Source organism: Chelonoidis abingdonii, chromosome 4 (assembly GCF_003597395.2).
Source record: "Chelonoidis abingdonii isolate Lonesome George chromosome 4, CheloAbing_2.0, whole genome shotgun sequence".
In the NCBI taxonomy this organism is placed as follows: Eukaryota; Metazoa; Chordata; order Testudines; family Testudinidae; genus Chelonoidis; species Chelonoidis abingdonii.
This window is the reverse complement of record NC_133772.1, coordinates 76,899,143-76,922,136: the sequence shown is the minus strand read 5'-3', so window position 1 is coordinate 76,922,136 and position 22,994 is coordinate 76,899,143. Positions and strand designations below refer to the sequence as shown.

General features: G+C 43.5%; 1 protein-coding gene across 1 annotated transcript in view; it reads right to left on the bottom strand.

The window, feature by feature from the left end:
- The window catches only part of TSPAN18 (tetraspanin 18), a 215,321-nt gene that overhangs the window by 50,741 nt on the left and 141,586 nt on the right, over positions 1-22,994 (bottom strand). The window lies entirely within an intron of this gene.

The window sequence follows — 22,994 nt, the reverse complement described above, 5'->3', positions numbered from 1 at the left end:
CTGTGGGAGGAATTGCCTTTTATAATTGTTTGGATAGCCCCTACTGCAATAAGACCTGATCCTCAGTTGGGTCCTCTAGGCATTACTGTAATTCAGATTAATCTTTTCAAAATTGTTTTTAGTCTGTGGCTTGATCACAGATTTTCTAAACCCAAGATGGGCTGCTTAGCTGTGAGTGGCCAGATAAATCATACAGGGCTATTTCCTGCTCCTTGACTGGATGAAGGTGCATACTCAAATGTGTAAATTTAAAATCGGTTTTCCACAAATACTTGTGTACATGACTTTGAGATTTGCCTTCTGTGAAGGTTTCTGCCAGTAACTCTATCATTTAATACTTGTGGAGAGTGAACACAAAAGGGGCACTACGTGGTTGAAGCAAATTCATTTTAAAAGGTAATTAATATTCACATTCTTTTGCATTATTCCCTCTGCTTTCACTCACTCTCTCTCTCTCTCTCTCTCTCACACACACACTCTCTCTCTCTCTCTTTTCTTGTGAAGCTCCATCCTTACTGCTGCACGTTTGAGTGGCATATTTCTTCACACTCTGACTCCACATGTTGCCAGAAGTACAGGGATAGGTGCCGCTTGGCAGAGAAGATGGCTCTAACTTTTAGTTTGGAGATGTCACTATGCTACATAAACCTATCATTAAGAAAATAATGAGACTGATAGGATTCCTATTCCTGCTGCGGATGCATATAATTACACCACTATAAGTCTTCAGAGGCCTGCGTGGGAGGGGAAATTTTATATTTTCATAAGTCACAATATTTTAAAGGAATTACAATACTACACAGAGGAAAAACTGAGATGTGTCAGTAGATAGCAGCAGGTGCTGTGGCACTAGAGATGAAAGAAAGTGATAGATGACAGACAAGAGCCAGGCTCCACCTTCACTCTGTGGTCTGGAAGGGCAGAAAGTCCCTGCCAAACAGACTCTTTCAGGTTAATCGCTATGATTTAGTCATTAAGGCAAATTACAGCAAGTGTAAAACCACAGGGCCTAACTGAGACTCAAGCAGGAAGAGACTTAATTAGAGTTTCTGGGAGAAACACAGGGGTTGTCAGAGTTATGGATGATGCAAAGCCTCCTTGTTTTGAAGGCTTGATCCCAAGGCCACCCTGACTCATCTTGGTGAGCGCATGCACATTTGATACACTGTCCTGTTATGTCACACAACTCCTTACACCACTGCAGCAAGTTTCCCTGATCTGCTTCCCCCTCACCCTCAAACCCTTGCTTTGAAATCAGTTCCCTGGAAGGGTCTTTGATTAAGGCAGGGGTGGGCAAACTACGGCCTGCAGGCTGGATCTGGCCCATTAGGGCTTTGGATCCAGCCCACAGGATTGCCTTAGACTCCCTGCCTGCCCTAGCCCTGTGCCGCTCCTGGAAATGGCCAGCACCATATCCCTGCGGCTCTTGGGGCTGGAGCAGGAGAGGGGGAAGCAGAGGGCTCCACGTGCTGGCCTTGCCTGCAGGCACTGTCCCCAGCAGCTCCCATTGGTGGGAATGGGGAACCGTGGCCAATGGGAGCTTCGGGGGAGGTACCCGCAGGCGAGGGCAGTGCGTGGAGCCCTCTGCTCTCCCTACCAGGAGCCACAAGGACATGGTGCTGATCTCTTCTGGGAGTGGAGTGGGGCCAGGGCAGGCAGGGAGCCTGCCTTAGTTCCACTGCATGCTGCTGCCACCCCAGAGCCCCTCAAGGTAAGTGGCGCTGGGTTAGAGCCTGCATCCCGCACCCTCCTGCACCCCAACCCCTGCCACACCTGTACCCCAAGCCCCTGCCCTGAGTCCCCTCATACATCCTGCACTCTTCCTGTGCCCCAACCCTTGCCCTGAGCCCCTTCCTGCACACTGCACCCACTCCTACACCCCGCACTCCCTGCTGCACCCCAGCTCTATATTCATGGCCCTCATGCAATTTCCCCACCCAGATGTGGCCCTTGGGCCAAAAACTCATATATTAAACCCTTTGTGATGTTGCACTCTATATAATTTTATGAAAATATGCTAATGTAACTGCAATATGCTTCATGCAAAAGGTCTCTTGTAAGGTATCATTACAAAGCTTATAATCTACTGAGTGTGGTCATCCTATTTGTATAAAGGTATCACTCTTATATTTCATATTTCTAGTTTCAGATACAACTCTGAGGGCCTATTGTAATTATGCAAAGTGTGGCCCATTAATGGCAGTTTGGAATCTTGATGACTTCCATTAACCAGGACAATTGTCTGAAGACGGCTCTGTTTTACTTGTAAGTCTTCCTGTATACGTGTGTGCTGGCAAGTGGGTAATGAAGTCTCAGGGTATGGCTACACTCACACTTTACAGCGCTGCAACTTTCGCGCTCAGGGGTGTGAAAAAACACCCCCCTGAGCGCTGCAAGATACAGCGCTGTAAAGCTTCAGTGTAATCAGTGCTGCAGCTCTGTTAGTTTGGCTCCCAGCGCTGCACGCTATACCCGTAGAGGATGTGGTTTACGTGCAGCCCTGGGAGAGCTCTCTCCCAGCGCTGCCGCTCCGACCACACTCACACTTCAAAGCGCTGCCGCGGCAGCACTTTGAAATTCCAAGTGTAGCCATACCCTCACATTGACATGTGATCATGTCACCTAAACTGGAATCCATCTTTGACCTGGTGTCTTTCCATTGAGAAGGAGGGGGTGGGAACCAAGAGAGGGACAAAGGATTCCCACCTTATGCAAAAAATATATAAATGGGTGGAAGAGAACAAAGGGAGAGAGCCATCATGAGGAATCCCCTAGCTACCACCTGAACTGGAACAAGGGCTGTATCATGCGAAAGGACTGTGCCCAGACTAGGAAGGAGTCCAGTCTGTGAAAGAAACTTATTGAAACATCTTTCAGGGTAAGATTTTATCTGTACTCAATTGTATTATTGTATTAGGCTTAGATTTGCATATTTTATTTTATTTCACTTGGTAATTCACTTTGTTCTGTCAGTTACTACTTGGAACCACTTAAATCCTACTTTCTGTATTTAATAACATCACTTTTTACTTATCAATTAACCCAGAGTATGTATTAATACCAGGGGCGAGGGGCAAACAACTGTGCATCTCTCTCTATCGGTGTTTAGAGGACGAATGATTTATGAGTTTACCCTGTATAAGCTTTATACAGGGTAAAACAGATTTATTTGGGGTTTGAACCCCATTGGGAGTTGGGCATCTGAGCGTTAAAGACAAGAACACTTCTGTGAGTTGCTTTCAGTTAAGTCTGCAGCTTTGGGGCATGTAATTCAGACCCTGGGTCTGTGTTGGAGCAGACGGGCGTGTCTGGCTCAGCAAGACAGGGTGCTGGAGTCCCGAGCTGGCGGAAAAAGCAGGGGCAGAAGTAGTCTTAGCACATCACTTGGAAGTTCCCAATGGGATTTCTGTGATTCAACCCATCACACCCTTTTATTGCCACATCCCTTGGAGGACTGTAAGAGAGCCAGAACAAAGTGAGAGAGGGATCAGGGGTGTGTGGGAGTGGTTGCTTTGGGGAATGGGCAGTAACTGAAACAAGAAACCTATGAAGATCACAAGAGTGGAAAAAACAGATCTGGGTCATGTATAATTCCACTGATTCCTAGACACTTCAGAGAGCAGGGTTAAAGACCAGGTGATTGGCTTTTGGGTCATGTGGTGATAAGGTACCCTGATCATCAATGCAACCAGCTGTTGCCACTCCTTTTTCCCACATGTGCTATCTATGCAGAATGTAGGGAAATGGATACAGACACCAGGTCCACATGCCCCTTCAAGGGGCAGGCAGCAGCTAGGGGTCATTGCCTTCTGGATGTTTGCAAAAGGTCAGTGCCAGTATCCCCGTGGAAAAAAAAGGGAAGATATTTTGGTGGATCTGGGCCCAGTTTAATCTTAAACCCTTACTAACTCTGCCTGACAGGAAGGCTTTGAAAAAAGGTGAACCATATGGTATTTTGATAGTATTAGAGCTTGCATGGGCCATCAGCCCCATGCATTATCCTGTAACTGTAGCCACTGTATAAATAATTGCACTGGAATTTTATGGCGCTTACATAGAGTCATCACTGTGATATGAAAACATTACTGCATGTAAATCCAATTAGATTCCAGAGTGCAATGTGGAAGTACAGTTGGCCCCCATGGAGCAGCGTTGAGAGGACTGCACAAGGCCATGGAACTACATACTAAATTACAGTCAATCTAGCTCCTCTTTAGTTGCATTAAAATGCAATTGTCACTATAATACAAGCCCATTTCCTGTGACAACTGTCTCCCCTTGCAACACTGAAGCCAAGTGAACTTGCTCTGCACAGCTAATTTTGTGAGGTCCCTAGGATCACACTGATGCCTTAAAACATTAACCTGATAGACTTTTAAATATTAACCACCACCCCAATCCCCCTATGATTTTAATTGAAACTGAGCTACAACTGAAGCTGTCCTCCCTGTTTCCTTCACAAGCACAGCACTCTCGGCAGCAGCTCAGCAGGCCTTGGTCTCGCCTGGTTCCTCTCTTTCTACTATTAATCAAGTCAGAATTCTGCAACAAAGTGACCACGTATTGCCTTGTTCCAGAAACTCTTGTCACAAGTGTTTCATCATTTGGACTGAATAATTAGGGAGCATGGGAAAGGGAGAAGAGGGCTGGGCTGAAACACTTAGAGGTGAGTGCATAATAAATAGCAGCAGTTCTGGAATATAAATAATATGTATAATTTTTGCTTTATGTTTCCAAAGCACCAGGGAAACATTAACGAATCACCCCAGCACTCGTGCTCAATGCAAGGAAGCCCTCAGTGGAGTTAAATAAATAACAGTGATGCCTAGCAATTACACAATACTTTTCACATAAAGATCTCAAAGTGGTTGTCACAGAGCATGCTGCCACAACCCTGCATCTCACTTTGTAAGCATTCCTGTGTAGGCTCACCATAGTGCGCTCTATTTACAGTGGGTCTTCTACAGCTTGAAGCTTCTGCCTATATTGTTCTGCAGACAGACCCATCCCATCTAAAATGCAGTGTTGCCAATTCTGATGATTTCATCATGAGTCTCCTGATAATTGTTTTCCTTAAAGCCCCAACTCCTGCAGTTAAATGGATATGTGATGATTTCAGTCTTCGTTCTTAAAGAAAAAGTATGTTTCAAGCCCTCGCAGCTCTAGGGAAAGCTTCAAAATAGGACCCCAGTGCACCCTAAAGGTTCAAAAAGCAGAAGGCAAATAAGAACAGATCTATTATTTTACATAATTTCATGAATTAAACGCCAATTTCATGATTTTGGGGGAGCCTAACATTATTTTTGAACATTTGTGGTTGGCAATACAGAAAATGGCCACCTTTACAGCATCATGCTCAGCCATATAATTAGCTTACGCTTCTCTCGAGTGGTATGAAGTCAATCAGAAAGCCAATACCCTCTTCTCCCAGCCCACTGCTGAAGCCACCTCTTAAACAACAACAAAAAGGCATCAGGGTCATCTGTTGGGCTCATTTTGCACTGTCCCAGGCCTATCATTCTGTTATCATTCCCTATTGGAGGGCACACCAGCTTCTCCAAGAACTGTTGTTGCACCTCTGATTGGCCTAAAATCAACTTGCCAGGACAACAAGGACTGTCTTTCCTGTTGCTGGGTCTGTTGAAATTCCTGTAGAGTTTTCTGTTACATCTTTTGCTGTTCATCTACCCCGTGCACAAGTTCTTCCATGGTGCCTGCTCCACTGTGCCTTCTGGGTGACTTTCCTTTATGGCCTTTCTCTTACACCAGAAGGGAAATGACCCAGACAAGCCCTGAGTTTTCACAGGGTATGCTTCACCAACCCTGCACCTCGCTTTGCAAGCAGCGCTAACACCTATGTAGGTTCACCACAGTGTGCTTTATTTACAAAGTCTTGTGCAGTTTTGTGTCCCCACAGCCTAAGTCTTTCCCCAAGCTTCATCCTATTCCCTAGGTACAGGGCAAGAGATAGCAGGGAGACCTCACCTCTCTGAGATCCTGGATTTCTTTACCCATCCTTTTCCTCGCACCTCCCTCCCCCTCCCCCTGCATTCAACCATCCCCAGCTGATGAGCAGAATCCCCTTATTAACTAATTAAGGACTGGGTGATTAACCAGTTATCTCCCCAGTTCAGCCCTTGCAGGGAAGCTTACAGCCTTAGGCTACTCCCACTCTGTCAAAGTGCCTTACAAAAGAAGATAAATATCATTATACCCATTTTACTGATCAGCAAACTTAGACAGAGAGAGAGAAAAGGTCTTGCCAGGTCAATGGTAGAATCAGGAACAGAACCAGGGATACTGACATACTGTACAATACCCTACTCCCCCAGACCACATTGATGCCAGCCCCAGGCACACTGATGCTTCGGTCCTTTCCTTGAGAAACAATCTGGCCCATTCATTACATTTTCTGGAAAACATTTTCTTTTCATGGAAGACATCTATTTAGCTATCTAAATACAGATTTAGATCCTAACTTTGGGCACCCAGGTTTGAAAATGTTGGCCTTCAAGAACACACCAAATTCACCCTGGGGGCAAGTTACTAGAATTGCATCAGGAGTGAATTTGACTCAACGGCTCTAAAGGCAACAAGACATGACATATCATAATTCCAGGTACTCCTGGGTGCAGAAACGCTCTTTGCACTTCCTAAGGACTCCCAAAACTTAAAGCACTTGACATCACACACAAATGCTCTTCCACTTCTTCTGTTAGCCTATACAGACCTCACTTTTATAGGGACTGACTCCTTGACACTCTTCTCTGCTCCCCTTCTCTCTAACGATTCAGTCTTTTTTGGTTTGGAGTAAATGCCTCAGTATCTTGGCGAGCTGATGACTGTTTGCAAGACGCAGTAATCCATCCAAAAAAATACATAGGGCAGTTGCCGTGGCAACCTTATGCACCAAAACCATGAATTTTAATCTCTTAAGTCCCTGATACTTTTCAGGCCAGAGGGAAGGGAATTCATTGCTTTTTAAGACAAACAGGCAATCAAAAGGGAGTACACTATGAGCCACAGACTCTTCTGCCTAGCACAGCTATGCAAATGCCCTCTGCCCTCCCCCCAAAAAAGCCTCAAGTAAACAGACTTATTTTCTGGCAGGGGTTTTGGAACCCCATGCTCTTGCTACCCGCTTTAATACTGAACAGTGCTACGGAACAGGGTGGTCACTTTTGTTTTCAACAGTTTCCACCAGGAGGAGATAAAAACAAACACTATTTATGATGGAAAGCTGTGTAGACCCAAAAACATGTTCATGCAAACACAGGGCTGTGGTCGTGTCCCTCCCAAATCCCCAAAAAGAACAAGAGGGACATCTCCAAAGTTTCTCTAACTCCAGTCTATTTGCACTACCATAATCAGAACAAACAGAACCAAACCATCTCCCAAGTTTAATTGACCTACCCATCAGTACTCCACAATGAAACCTTCACCTCAATAACAATTAACTGATGATTCAGCCCAATTGTTGAGCAGTAGTGTCCTGCATGCAATACATAGCACATGCCTTGGAGCCAAGGAGTTGCTAGCTGAAGCCATAAGCAGATTTCATACCCCTTGGAGAACTATCAGACAAAACACCAAAAAAACAGACCACGCACATTGCCGTATTTAGAAAGATCTTTGGCTCTTTACCTTGTTCAGGTGTTTTGAATATCATCACACATATCTCACTGTAGTAAGATGCCAACTTCCTATTCATAGCATGAGATATACTGAGCAATTTAATTCTCTTCTCCAGATTAAGAAGGAAAGGAGGTGCGCTTGCTACACTAACCAAGGAATCTATTCACCCCTTGATATGCATGTATACCTTCCTATTACTGTTGCTGGGAATTATACACATGCTTCAGGAAAGGAATATACCCCGAACAAGTCCTTGGTCTTTCTATAGATTGTGCCAGGATTCCCAGTTGCACACAGACATTTTGGCTGAGATCTTCAAACCCAGGCCTGCATGGAAACTAATAAATTCATTGCATATGAAAACCAATTGAGTTCCTGCAATCAGCAAAATTCCAGTGCACACCAAGTGAATTAGCAATGGTGGGACACTTAAAGTGAAGTGGATTGATATGTATTTGTAATTATGATCTGAAGAGCAGCAGAGATTGCCAAGAATGATGGAGACAGAGCTTTGGCAAGCCTTTGGTTAGTTAATTGGAGGACTAATAGTCTTCATAATTTTTAATACCAAATAAACACAACTCTCAGTACATAAACTAGTTATAAAAAGTGAAGCACATGCTCTCGCCAGGGCCAGCTCCAGGGTTTTTGCCGCCCCAAGCAGGAAAAAAAAAAAAAAAAGCCGCAATTGCGATCTGCAGCTCCACCGCCGCCACTTAAGTCTTCTGCGGCAATTCGGCGGCGGGTCCTTCGCTCTGAGGGGGAGTGAGGGACCTGCCGCCGAATTGCCGCTGAAGACCCAGGCCTGCCACCCCTCACTATTGGCCGCCCCAAGCAGCTGATTGCTGGGCTGGTGCCTGGAGCAGGCCCTGGCTCTCGCTCTACTCTAGATGCTGGCTATACCGGTATGAAAGCAAAACAGAGAAACCAAGATTGAAATGCAAAAGCTAGCCACCATCCCAAATCTTTGTAATAAAACAACTATGACTACAAAAACGCTTCATGTTCAAATGGATGAGTTTGATCATTTTGAACACAGGCAGAATGAATTCATTACAAAAATAACATTGGCAGAATTTTTTGGGATTTACCTTTTCTGACGTTCTAAATAATCTTTATTATTAATAGTAGTACTGTATTAGTAAGATTTATCCTTCCAGAGGTGTTCTGGGAGCCCCACAAAACACAGACAAGCTCCCTCCCCAAGGGGCTAATAATTTAGAATTAAGATATGACATAAGAAATGAAGAATGATTCAAGTGAATGAGGTAGCCCTGCCTTTGAATTTGATTGGTAGGAGACGAACCAGCAAATATACCATAAAATCCATTCTGTGCGCAAGCACAGAAGATTCAGCGCCACTGCAAATGGCCCCTGCAACTTACTCCATGACAAGCCAAGGAGACAGTGGTCTTAAAAACAACTGGAATTGATTACAGCCACCTGGCCTGAATTAGGCAAGGGTACAACCTCTCTTCACGACAAGATTTACCACAGGTATTTCTAACTCTAGTCCAGAAAGAAAGTAAAAATAGATATATAGATAACCATGACTGAAGCCCATCGCCCAGGGTCAGAAGTTTTCCAGGAAAATAAACTGGAGTTGATATATTTAGGCCCTTCATCTTGGTATGTTAAGATATATGAGTTAATGAATGTTCCCTTCTCCACCTTCCCTTAAAAGAGATGTGTAATGCAACCACTGGTGTAATGTACAATGAAGGTTCCCAGACAACCAGCAAAGAAGTCTTTTGTACACAATAAGAGAATAGATTGAGTACAACTGGAATAAAGACGTCAAGATTTGGCCCCTAAGTGCTTTGGCATCCCTTAGGGTAACAAGCACTACAGAGATACAAAAGACAAGTGCTGGTCAGTTTGCTGCTTTCCAGGCATCTAGGGTTCTTTGGGTTTATTTTTTTTTAAACCTGATCATGACCTTATTTTGAACGTGCCTCATTTACCTTTTTGGAGGGTGGGGTTTCCTTAATTTATGGCACTTGCAACAGGAAAATGAACATGGCGCTTAGCATGGTAGGTACTTTTAATGCACAAATATTACAGTAGAGGTTATTCTGGAATGTGTCCTGGTTTACCCTCCTATTTTCACAGGCACCTAATGATTGTCCTAATAGTGTCTCTCTCTAAAGTCGTAATAAGCTTACAAATGAACCCATTCAGCACATATTAAAAAGCAAGAGTTGCTCCTTTGATTATAGTCTTTGTGGAAACCTCTGATCATTTGTTTTGGTGCTGCACAACAACAATTAGGATGTGCTGCTGGGAGCCTATTCAGCAGACAGGAGCTGTGGGTTTTGGAGACACCTTAGAGTGCCATGGCAACAAATTCACCTCCACTTCTCGGAGCATAAATCATGGGGATTCTTGCTGCCATCAAGGCCAGCCGAGCACACTCCACCACTTCCAGGAATTAAGGAATAAAAGCGGGCTAATTAAGCTGCTCCTACAAAAGCCTTAACCATGTTAGTGACACGACAAGCTGCGCACTGCAGCTCCCATAAATCAGACTGCTAACGTTGAAGTGAACATAGGGCTTCCTTTGTCGTGCTGCTATAATGCTGCATCCTCAGGGTTCAAAGCACCATCTGTTTCATTTAGTCTTTAGAGTGTGTCTTGAGTTTCTGCAGTAAAGTGAGACCACTTAAGAGAGCGGTGCATCAACCCTAATGCTCAGACATAGCAGGCATCTATTCCACATCTCTGGGAAAGTTTGCTCAGCAGTAAGAGGACTGCTGCTGCATTCTAGTGTGTGCAGAAGTATCTGTATTCACTTTTTTGAATGAGGATAGTGGGTTGGATTCTACTGGGCATTGGCAGCTTACTCCCTTTGCTACCTCTAAAATGTAACTGGAATATCCTTGTAACGTGCAGAGAAAGAACTGTCTCCCCTCTTGGAAACATCCTTACTCCTTAAGCATATAAGGTTTGATCCAAATCCCCCAGATTTTGCTGGGCACGGGATCAGCCTCAAAGAACTTGACTTCACTAGAAAAAAAGATGTGTTCTCAACTCGAATTAGCCAACATGAGGAAAAATCCTAATGAAAACAAGACGCTGCCTTGATGTCACTAGGATTTTACCTCTCATTAACTAACTCATGTGCAGAGCACATTTTCCTAGTGAAGACAGGGCCACAGAGAAGAACTGTATCATCTCCCAGAAACATACCTGAAGCATACAGTTCCTAAGCAGGATTCAAGAGGGTAGACACTGAGTGAAATTCAGTCCTATGAACTGGGTCAGCACAAGGCCTAAGTGCTGCTCAAGTGAGGACTGGGTCTTCCCATGGACTTCTGCAAAGGGGTGAATTTCACCCATAGAGAAGTATCATCTCCTCTCAAACAGCTAATGGTCTACACAGACCACTTACACTTTGGCTTTAAACCAAACAAAAAACCTCAGTACTGAACAGAAAGATGAACACCATTTCTTCCCAAGGAGACTTGCTGGGGTTAAAGCACAATATAGCCTTTCAATCAGAGGCTTGTGAAACATTTCTCAGCATGGTGGTTTATATACTGCAGAAGTCAAGGGAGACTTTGTTTTAAATATTGGGAGCTCCTCAGAGCAAGGACAGTGTCTTCTTTTGTGTTTGGAAACTGTTTAAGAATGAGCACTTTTTTTGGCTTTACTTTAATTTAATTAATACATAACAACAGTGGAAGCCTCCTCACTAGAAACACCTAAAACCAGGCTGGGAATAGCATGGGGCAAAGCCTGAACCAATATCAGTCATAAAAAACACATAAGGACAAGCATGGGCCAACAGAACTGTATGAAGTTTCTTTTTAAAAAAACTAACCACTGAGTGAGAGAAATGTGTGTGTGAGAGGAGAATGCCCTGGATTCAGACGACATTTAATTTGCACATGCTTAATTATTGTGTCATCTGCTATGAGAAGAGGACTGGAAGCAGGGAATGTAAAGTATGTCTGACTGAAATCAGCATGACATTAATTGCCCCAATATAATTAATAATGATCAGGGCTGCCCGGGGAGGGCAAGTGGAGCAATTTGCCCCTGGCCCCGCAGGGGACCCCCCGAGAATATAGTATTCTATAGTATTGCAACTTTTTTTAGGGAAGGGGATTCCGAAATTGCTTTGCACCCAGCCCCCTCTGGGTGGCCCTGATAATGGTTAGGGCAAGATCTGAAACATTAGTCAAGAGGCAGCAAACATGTCCATAAAGCAGAAGAAGAAACACATTGTCACTGAATGAAAGGGGGGATGCCTTCCCCATTAGACCCAACACAAGGAAGGACATAAGTCAACTACTAACTGCAGGCAATTAGGAAGAAATGCATCCCCTGGGCATGTGAGTCCATAAATGTCCATTATAGAGTTTTTTGCACCTTCTTGTGAAGCACCTGGCACTGGACGTGGTCAGAAAGAGAATCTGGATCAGTGTTCCAGTCTGACATTTCTTATGTTGCTGAATCATCTACCAGGACCTGCATCAGTTTCAGATCTGGAAACACTGTTATGGAGAATAGCAACATTTATGTAGTTATACATTTTAAAAACAGGACATTCCACAGGACCCAGAGGAGATATGACTGAAAAGTTTCTCTAGGATCATATAGCCCAACCTCTGCATCAGTCAGGGTCTAAATGATCTGTGAAAAAATGCAAGCTTTAAATAGTTAATATTTACCAGGAGTAGAGTTTTAATCTCAGTTCAGTTGTGTCTCTTTTCTCACGCAACATGCAATTAGAAAGCAAGTCTGCTGCCTGCTAAAACATTGTTTTTAATTTTTGTAAGTATCAAAACCAGATTTGGAGGGCAATTGGTCTAGGTTTAGGCTGAAGCATGCGGAGAGCAGCAGGAAGTTCTGGTATGTTCTGAGAGCAGAAAGAAAGCCCTTTTTAAGAACTCTCCCAATCAGGTTGCACAGTTGTTATGATGCCTCTTCCTAGAACAAGAGAAGTTGGCTCAGGCAATGGAACATTCAACTGTTCCATCGCTACTGCTGGAAGGGGGGTGAGGGGAGGATTAAATTTAAAACATTAAAAGGGAAACTAAAATGTTTTACAAACATAAAACTTACGCCTAGATCAAGTCTCTGTAGCATCTTGCTGTACAAATGCATTTTAAGATAAAATATTGGACAGTTTTTGTTTACTTAAAATTTGAGGTCACCACTTTGCATTTTCCTTGCTACAGTGGATTGCACTGAATCTGCCTTGAATGGCAATGGTCTGAAGCAGCAGCAAGTCAAGTGGCTGGAGCACAGGCTTGGGAGTCAGGAATTGTGGGTTCTTTTCATAGTTCTGACAGTGACTCACTGTGTGACCATGGACAAATCACTTTAAGTCGGTTTTGTCTCAGTTTCCCAATCTATGAAATAGGGGTTAGTAATAACTTACTCCAAGGCAGTTTGAGAGGCTTAATTCAATAATATTTGTTAAATGCTTTGAGATTACTAGTGGAAAGACCTAGCAAAGGGCAATAAAGCTCCCAGGAGCATAGGATTCAAAATGTGGATAAAAAAAAACACTTTTCAAATGACCTTACTATAGTTTAGAATGTCACTATACAAGTTCATTCCTTCATACAAACTGAATGACAAAAGGCTGTAAGTTGCAAGTGATAGATAAGAAAAAAAAATGGAAGCCTTCTACATAAGCTCTGCTCACAATCCATAAACAACTTAGTTTCTGCTAAAGTGATCAGCATTGAAATAATATTAACATTTAGAGTTTGATTCTGAAAGCTCTCTGCTTGCAGAACTCGTACTGAAGTCAACAGGAGTTCCTTGTACAGAAGGCTTGTGGAATCATACCATTATATCATCATCAGGTTCCAGAATTAACAATGTACTGCTATTAATGGTGACACAGTGAATCACCTGTTCTTTGTATACAGAGGGCATGATGGAGCTGAGGTTCCTCATCACGTAGAATCTTCAGATGACTTTGAGGGCAGATGCTTAGTTGGTAGTGGTGAGCTGCAGTGGCCTGGGAAAGCAGTCAAACATCTTGCCAAACTTTCTGAGGATCCTCTTCACAATCCTTTTATGTTGCATGGTCAATGGTCATGCAGTTTAAAGGGAAACCCAGAGTTTGTTATGTTATGTAGGTCTGCAGAGATAGAGGAAACCACAGGAGTGGGGCCATGGGGTTGGAGAGAACTTGTTGGGTCCCATTGGATTCTGGTGGTAAGAGAAATGAGGAAAAGTAGGACCACCGACCTGTGCAGTAAAAGAGCTGCTGCCATGCTGAGGGTTGGGAAATGTGTGAGAAGGAAAGGGGATCCTCATCCAAATCTTAAAGAAGGATCTGGGTTTGATTTTCAACCCAAGCTATTATTTGAGATTTCACCTTCATCTTTGGAGCCATTGCCTTCTTCCAAGCTATTAAGCTGAATCCATCCAAATCATTTTAGCTTGTGCCCAGGGAAAGGTTCAGTGTAGGGTCTCCATGGGTGACAGGCAAAAGCAACATAGCAGTGAAATGTTAATGGTCTGAAAGCAAACAATGTTTTCCTTCCACAGCTATGGCATGCATGTAGGTTGTTGCAAGTGACCCTGGAGGGAGGGCCATGTGTATGCCAGATGTCACCGACCTGCTACCTTTCATCACGTGACTACAAGCCAGCCACAAGTGAGTGCGCTACAGGGGGCTACAAGACTGCCAGTTGTCTGTCACTGGCAGTAGATTGCATTAGGTCCTCAAAGGGGTCAGCAGAAGTGTGAGTGTCCCAAGGGCATCAAGGGTCAAAAAGTTCAGGCTCTTGGTTGCTAATAAAATCTTGAGGGGTTATTTCTGCTTTCAGAAAACACAGAGCTTACAGCTGCTCTCTCACAAGTAGCTCAGAAATGGGAATCAGCCTTTAAAACAAAATTGATTTTGTTGAGGATTTTAACTGTGCACTCACACTCAGCTCACTTTGAATACTATATATACAGAAAGAAAACTCCTTTCAGTTGAGAAGCAGTTCAATATTCACTCCCAGCCCATGGGTGAGAGGGCCTCACTAACTTTCTGGTGACATGCATAAACTGCTACTCTGGATACCAGATGCACTAATTATTAATTAGCCATAAAAATATTTTTGGGCTGCTTCTGCTTATCAGCACCACCCTTATTCTACACTAGGAATCCATTTTAATCTCCACTACTAAGAACAGCAAAACGAAGTGCTATAGTGATGGATGTACAGTGGCTAGACAACAGGATAAATACTGGAGAAATGCAGATAGACACTGTACTGTTGAGGGATGTACAATGGAAGCTGTAGTTTAATGAGCCACTGTGGTAATCTAGCCTCCAGTCCCAGACCTGGACTTTAGCGTCCACAATCTGGTCCTGTCCCAAACCTGGACTTTTGCGTCCAAAATCTGGGGGCTTACCTGAAACTCCCCCAAGCTCACTACCAGCTTGGATATTCTCGCTGCCACCAGATCAGGAATTGATGGGGCCTGATCCCCCCTTTCCTCTCTCTGGTGTCCCCAACCCTCCCTTGGTGGGACACCCAGATTCCAAATCCCTTGGATGCTAAAAGCAGGGGATAAAACCCCTTCCCCCCTCCTTCCCAGGCTTGCCTCTTGGTCTAGCCTGCGAGTATCAAGAAACCGGTTTCTCTGCTTCCCAAGAGATAAGCGTTCTCTACCCTCAGGACAATTGAGATGCAAAATGCCAACAGCTTGGCTTTGCCTTTCCCCGTGCCTGCCTTCCCGTGAGGGAGACAGGTACCTGATACAGAGGTGATTCTTTTTCTCTTTCCCCGTAGCCTGCTCTTTCCCTGAAAGCAATAGGAAAATAGCCCACAGCCTGGCTTTTCCCTTCCCTTTGCCTCCCTAGGAAAAGAAACTTCCACACGTTTTAAAAGAAAAGTTTATATAAAAAAAGAAAGAAAATATAAAACAATAATCTTGCATTAAGAAACTCAATACAGGCTCTTGCTTATAAGAAGATATGAAGAAACAGTCTGATTTAAAAGATAGCCCAATTAAACCAGTCCAACAAATCAACATACATGTGAATACACCACAAAGATCATCATAGCCGACTTACTTGGCTTTCCTTTGTCCTCACAGATGTTTTTATAGAGTATTAAGAGAGAGTTAGGAGGAAACTTGTTTACTCATAGCCGAGAAAACAAAACAAAGACCCCAGTCTACAAATTCCCACCCCTGACTTTAAACAATCCAGTTCTTTGATTGGTCCTCTGGTCAGGTGTTTGGTTACCCTTTCCAGGTAAAAGAAACTTAACCCTTACCTTACCTATCTATTTATGACAGCCACACACCTACTAATTTCTATCCACTTTGTTTCCAGTGTGCCGATCACTAGTTTGGTATCTGCTCACAAAGAGCGGGATGGCCCTGGGCCACATTGCAGAACTCTGTGAGGCACACCTGGTTTGCAGGCTGTGCTTTGTCCACTATGACATTAGTGTTTCTACTCACTATGGCTGAATATGTGCAGATGACAGAGTTAGTTTCCCCTCTTTCAGCCTGATGAGCCTCGAGAGAGCTGAGGAATTAAGAGATGTGGTGTTTCTAAGGAGAACTGCACAGCTGGTGAAAACAGTGCAAGCTCTCCTTGCCCTGACTGAGCCATCATGATTCCCAGACGTGAGCTTTCCTGCATCTCTCCCCCTCATCAACTCTCAGTTGACAAGCTAGGTTTTCTCCCTCACTGATACTTAATTTCCCTCTTTTGCAATGTGATGTTGTTACATCATTAGCCATATCACATACCATGCACATGTTACACAATAAACTGTCTACTGCCTTATACTATTCAACTCTGTAAAGCCTTTTGGGACTCCTATAAAGACACTTTATATTGTATTCTAGGAACAACTGCTTTTGCTCAAAGATACCCAAAAGAATGAGGAACTGAGTGTCTCCTGCTGATTGCTTTAGCTCTGTTCAAATCCAACAGAGCAAGTGGAAGAATAATGGCAGATACCCAAGTGAGGCTTAAATTCTAGCTCTTTCATTTTGATACAACTTTAAATACCCTGCCTGAAAATACCAGCTACCATCATGAAAAACTGGGTATTTACAGGTTGTTTTTCTGTTCCCGTCACAGAAAGGGATTCATCATGTGATATGTAATCTTATCCATAGATTTAAGCCTAAAACATCAGCCGAGGCAAACAATCTTGGCTTCTGAACCAAAATTTCTCTGCCACTTCTCACTAACTGTAAAGTATTTCAAAGCAGCATCCTTCTGGCACAGCAACCAAGTCATAGACAACCAAATAACTACATAATTTACTTGTGTCTGTTGGAGAATTGAGTTCTGTGGAATACTGTAATGCTGCTTAGCCCCACTCCAAAGGCCCAGAATAAATTGCTTTCCCACCACTTATGTCCCTGTTGTTGGTTCAATGATTCTGAAACTGGTCCCATCTTCAAATTACAAACAGGGTAGTGTTATTTTGCCACCAAAGTGGTTCAAACTCCTGGGAAAAAAGGAACCTGACAATTTTCTCCACTCCAGGATAGAGATTATTTTGTTTTATTTATGGTCTTGTTCAACAGTTTCGCAGAAAAGAAATGGCAGCAGCAGTGAGTATTATATCAGCAATGACCCTACCAATAGAACCCATTGTAACTAATCTCTCCAATCTGCAAGCCTTTGGTTGAATGTCTGTCTCCAATGTTGTAGATATCTATATGTATTTTAATTTGGAGAGGATTTAGTTTATAAATATCCTACCAAGGTTAAAGACAACAAAGTGGGATTTTAAGTTTATGAAGCCAGCTTCAAGTTACCACCCATGGTATATTATTACCTTTGCACTGTTTAGAGACTAATATTGAATCACCCATTTTAAAATATTTTACAGCCTCGCTGTAGTGGCTTATAAAAACAAAGGGATTTGCCTGAGGCCAGGGGTGCTTAACCTCAGTGGCTCTGACAACATCTACCCTCAGATTGTATTTCACTTTCCCAACCACACAACAAGAGCCAGGCCTTGTTAGAAATCATCAGTCCTGTTCCGAGAGATGTTGCATTTTCCTAGTTTCAATTAAAAATGAAAAACACAATAGCTGTGTTCCCTTCATTGAACTGACATCTTAGGCCTCGGTCTACAATATACTTAAAAGTTTTACCAGTATAATTTTTCAGTTCAGGGGATAATATTTTCCCCTGAAATAGTTACATTGGTAAAAGCCCTAGTGAACGTAGTTATATCAGTATAAAGGCGACAGACCATTATCGCTTATTCCACTTCCCAAGCTACAATATGCTATCACCAGTATAACTGTGTCCACACTAGGATTTTTTGACACTCTTACTATATTGGTGTAGTTAAAACAGCAGAACTATCTAGTGTACAAGAAACTATGCCAACAAAGCTGCGCTTTTACTGGTGTAGCTTGTTTCGCTCATGGAGGGTGGCTTTACTATACCAATGCAGAGCTCAACTTTGCTGGTATAGCTGTGTTCATATTAGGAACACTTTGCCAGCATAGAATATTAAGTGCTTCTAGTGTAGACATGGCCTCAGTGTATTACTTCAACCTTCAGCAAGCTAGCAAAAGAGACTTAGGCCTTGTCTACATGACAAAGGATTTGCCAGCTTAGCTATATTGGCAGATCTTCCTACTGGAGGTGCAGCAAGTGTACTTTTGCCAGAAGAGCTTATACAGTACCCCAAACAAAGCTACAGTGGCAAAAACACTTTTTGACTGTATAACTGTACCTACACTAGGTATTTAGCTAATATAAAAATGTAACCAAAAAATCACTTCCCTAAGCAACATTGCTATACTGGCCAAAGTCACCAGCATAGCACAGCCCTTAAGTAAACATTGCTTTCATTTAAATTAATAAAGTACAAAGGTCTAAAGAATCAATGAACAATACCTAAAAAACACAATATGCACTTTTAATGACCCAACAGAAAAAAGAGAAAAAAGTCAACAGAATAAATCAAACCTCCCCTCAAGCAAATGCTGAGTCGTGGGATGGGTCTCACATTGTGCTCTAATGGTCAACAAAACTCTATCTGTGTCAGACCAGGTGGGGAAGAAAATTCCAGAGTTGAGAACTCTCCACCAAGAATGTTCTGCCTCCAATTACACACTTTTAAATCTAGGGACTATTGGTACAAGCACCTCAGCTGATCGCAACTGTTAAGGTAGTTTGTGGGCACAGGCAGTTTATCTGAAAGCCAGCATCCAAGCCAAGCATCGATCAGTGTTTATACCTCAAATTGCATCTAGGAAAAAAAGGAAGCCATTGCAGGTGAAAAACAAGTATAAAATGCTTCTTGTGGCTACATCTCCCAAGCATCCAGGGAGCATCCACGCATCACCAGTTGCATACACTATAGTTTCTAAGTAGTCTTAGAGGAGGCATGGCATTAATTTAACCAGAAAGGAATGAATGCATCACAATGGAAAGAGAAAAAACCCTCACGTCTAATCAGACACCAAAGAAAGTCACTTTTGGCCAGTCATGTCACTCTAGAATCCAGAAGTTGGTCAATGACAATGCATAATGCTCACCTTGATTATAGTCTCCAAACGCAGGGAAATAGTAGGAACAAGAGCAAGCATGCTGAGCTATATGTGGGGAGCCTGACCTCAGCAATGATAGGCCCTTGGCTGTCAAAGCTGATTTTGAGTCAAATCAGCTCAGAAGAGATACTGTCCACAGGGACATTGAATGGCTGTACACAAGTAAAATACATACACAGTTTGGCATGTAGTCATTAGCTCTCCTTTGTCAAAAGGATAATAATAATACCAGGATATTTATACATCTAAAGCCTTGATTTTACAATGACAACAGTCCTAGAAATACTAAAGATAGCCAGACAAATAAATACAGATTTAGGGAAGGTGTTTTGATTCACAGTTTCAAAAATATCACTATGATGGCAGCCTTATGCACAGGCAGACAGACAGACGTCTTGGACATTATGCAAACTCCCCTCGCTCACAGACACTGAGCTCCTTGTTTATCATAATGATGTCAACCTTCAGAACAAAATGGAAGTTCTCCCTGTTCCTGTATGTGACTCTAATAGAACTCATAATAGGTCAGCCAAGGGCACACTACTACTACTGTTCAAACAACAGCGGATCATTTTTCTGCTGTTATTTACAGATTTAATAAGGTCTGATTCAGGAATACAGTAAAGTCTATCAGTTGAGGAGGGTGGAATAATGACATTAATGAAGGGTAACTGAAGTCATTGCTGTAATCTTCTTTGCTCTTTGGATTGTTAATTCCAAATAATATGTGACTGAAAAAAACGGAGGGCGAAAAGTGGTATGTGAGTGTGCGTGTGAGGGAGAAACTGTATAATTACAAGGTGCCAAACAGCGATGAGGGAAGCTGCTGGATATTTAACCTTGGAAATGGAGACTCCTTTGTTTCTTGTGCCATTAATGTCCACGCGTATCTTCCATTAACTCTAATTAGGGTTAACAGGAGTTACACACAAGTATCTCTATAATTAATGTTAATGGCAGTTGTATGTGGGCACTGATGAAAGACTAGATGCAAAGTTTGCTTCTCCAAGGTTAAACATCCAATAATTTATGAGTTTCTCATTTTCCTTTTTCACCTTAGATGTCCTGTAATTAATCATAAACTTAAAATACACATGCATACTGCACATACATTGACATGCTAGCATATACAGAGATAGTCGCCGACATATGCTGAAGACACACAGATACACACATTGCCCTATTCACACTACTCTTATAAACACACATGCACACTGCTCTAGGCTTACCATACTGATATACATACAAAACCACACAGACGCATGAACCAATACATAACCCCTGTCCCCTCCCCCCAGCCCAGATACACGAAGGAACAATTGTTCTATCACACTTTAAGACAAGCCATTTTTCAATTAACAAATCAGAGCAAACAAGTTTACAGAAACAATTTCAATTACCCTTATTAATGCCATTATGCCCCCACACCTTGACAGACTCTATACCGTATTCCCAAATCAGGCATTATTAACAAACCATTAAATCTTTAAATTAGAACAGCAAAATTGTCTGGCATTATCTGAACAGTCATAATAATGCACCTTTTATTGTGCTCTGGCTCCAGCCTTGAGTTCCACAGCAGTAGTTCATTTAATAGCATTAACAGACAGCTTCCAGCAAGAGGTCATTTATTAGCACAAATAAATGTGCTGTGTCCTCTTTGCTTTCTCATTCTATCACAAACCGAGAATTTCCATCAAATTTATGCAACTCTGGAGCTGAACAGGCTTATAAACTGTCTTGAGTTGAGAAAGTATTTATAAGGCCTCAGAGAACTGGACAAAAACACTGCTGTTCCCCTCATGAGTCGTAGACACTATTTCAAGAAATCCTATGATGTTGAAGTCTCTGCTAGATACAGTGCAAAGCTGGCCAACAGCATTGACGAGGCAATATGAAGGATGAAGGTTTGGAATACCAAGGATAAAGTAGTGACAAGTGCCAACCCAGATAAAAAGACACAGGGACAAATTCCTTGCTGGTATAATTCCACTGATGCCAGAGGAGTTATATCAGCAGAGAATTTGACCCACATATTTAAACCCTCCCTGTGCCAGCAATCATCTGCCCCAGTGCTCTTTGGGGCTGCAATCCCGAAGTCATAAAATGCATCTTCCTTGGTCAAAACTCTTGTTGAAATTAATTGGTGTTTTGCCTGAATAAAGATTTAGCAAAAATGAGAATGAGTGTTCTAGATTTCTACATTTATGGACTCGTTCACCTTTACTCACCCTAAGTTACACTAGTGCAGGGATATGCCTCCCAGGAAGATTCATCCTAATGCAGAATTGGCTAAGTTTTGGCTTCACAACAAGAAAACAAACATCTCTTCTGTTCTGGTTTCTGCCCTAGGGAGTTAGTGACTCATGCAGGACACTGAGGGCTCAGCAAGATTTCTTTTTCCATCATCCTGTGTTTTCTATTAGGCACACTGAGTTGGCTTATCACTAATGTATTTTAAACATCCACTTAGAGGACAAATTTCAATAAATCTTCTCTATTTTTTTCATAATTTTATAATTGATTTTTACTGCTCATGAAACCAAAAAAGCATGTGCTGAAAGAAACAGACAGAGCATTCAGGCCCTGTTCAAGCTTAACAGATACAGCTCTGCTGATCCACTTCACTTCTGGAATTAAAACCCATTGGCCATTCCAATTCTTGGCCTTCACGATGCAACTGAACCCCAACACATGACACCCAGTTCTACTAAAGTTACAGGGCTCCAAACACAACTCTTCTGGTGTACCTCAATCATATATAGCTATTCAAGCCCTGGACTCCTTCTACACAGCTCTGTAGATGCACTGAGCGCAACTTCCTATGTTATTGAGTCCTGGCACCCCACAACTGCACAGCTGATACCCAGGCAGCAGTCTCTCCTCTTCATATTCTGGCCTCTGCTGAGCAGATACTTTCAATTGTGCCCAGCTACGTGATAGTTTTGTTAAGAGAACAGGCCTGGAGAACAGAATGAAAAGCTCTCTAAACCCATTTTCACTCGGTCAGATATGGACTCGTCACAAGCCATATGTGGAGTCACTCATCTTTGAATCCTCATGTGAAGAATCTGCGTTTGTGCAGTTTCATAAAAGTCAGATACAAGGCTGCCCGGGGGGGTGGTGGGACAAGTGGGGCAATTTGCCCCAGGCCCCGGGCACGCAGGAGCCCACACAAGAATTCTCCAGCCCCGCCTCCACCTTCCCGCTGTGCCTCAGCGAGCTGCGTCCAGGAGCGGCCCTGGTCAGAGCTAAAGCGGTGTGTCCTCAGTGGGCCCTGAGCTCCTCCCCGCTCAGAGCCGCATGGTAAAGGGGCAGGGCTTCGAGCTCCGGTCCCGCCGGAGCCAGGCTGCTGCAGTGCTGTCCAGGGACCAGGGCAGCTCCTGGATGTGACGCACTGAGGCTTCAAGAGAGGGGAGAGGTGGGAGTAACCCAGGAGCGGTCCTGGACAGTGCTAAATTGGCGTGGCTTGGGTGGGGCCTGAGCTCCTCCCCACTCTAAGCCATGTGGTAAGGGGGAGGGACTGCGAGCTCCGGGCTGACCGGTGGGAGCTTAGGCGCTGCTGGAGCCACGCCACTGCAGCGCTGTCCAGGGCCACTCCTAAATGTGGTGTGCTGAAGTTCCGGGAGAAGGGGAGGTGGGGGTAAGCAGCATGGCAGGGGGCCAAGGCCAGGGGGGTTGGATAAGGGGCAGGGAGTCCCGGGAACAGTCAGGGGCCAGGGAGGAGGCAGAGGTTCTGGGGGAGCAGTCAGGGGCTGCAGAAGAAGGGGCTGGATCATGAGCATTCCAGGGGTCTGTCAGAACTCGTTGGGGGATGGGGGTGGATAGGGGTCAGGGCAGTCAGGGGACAG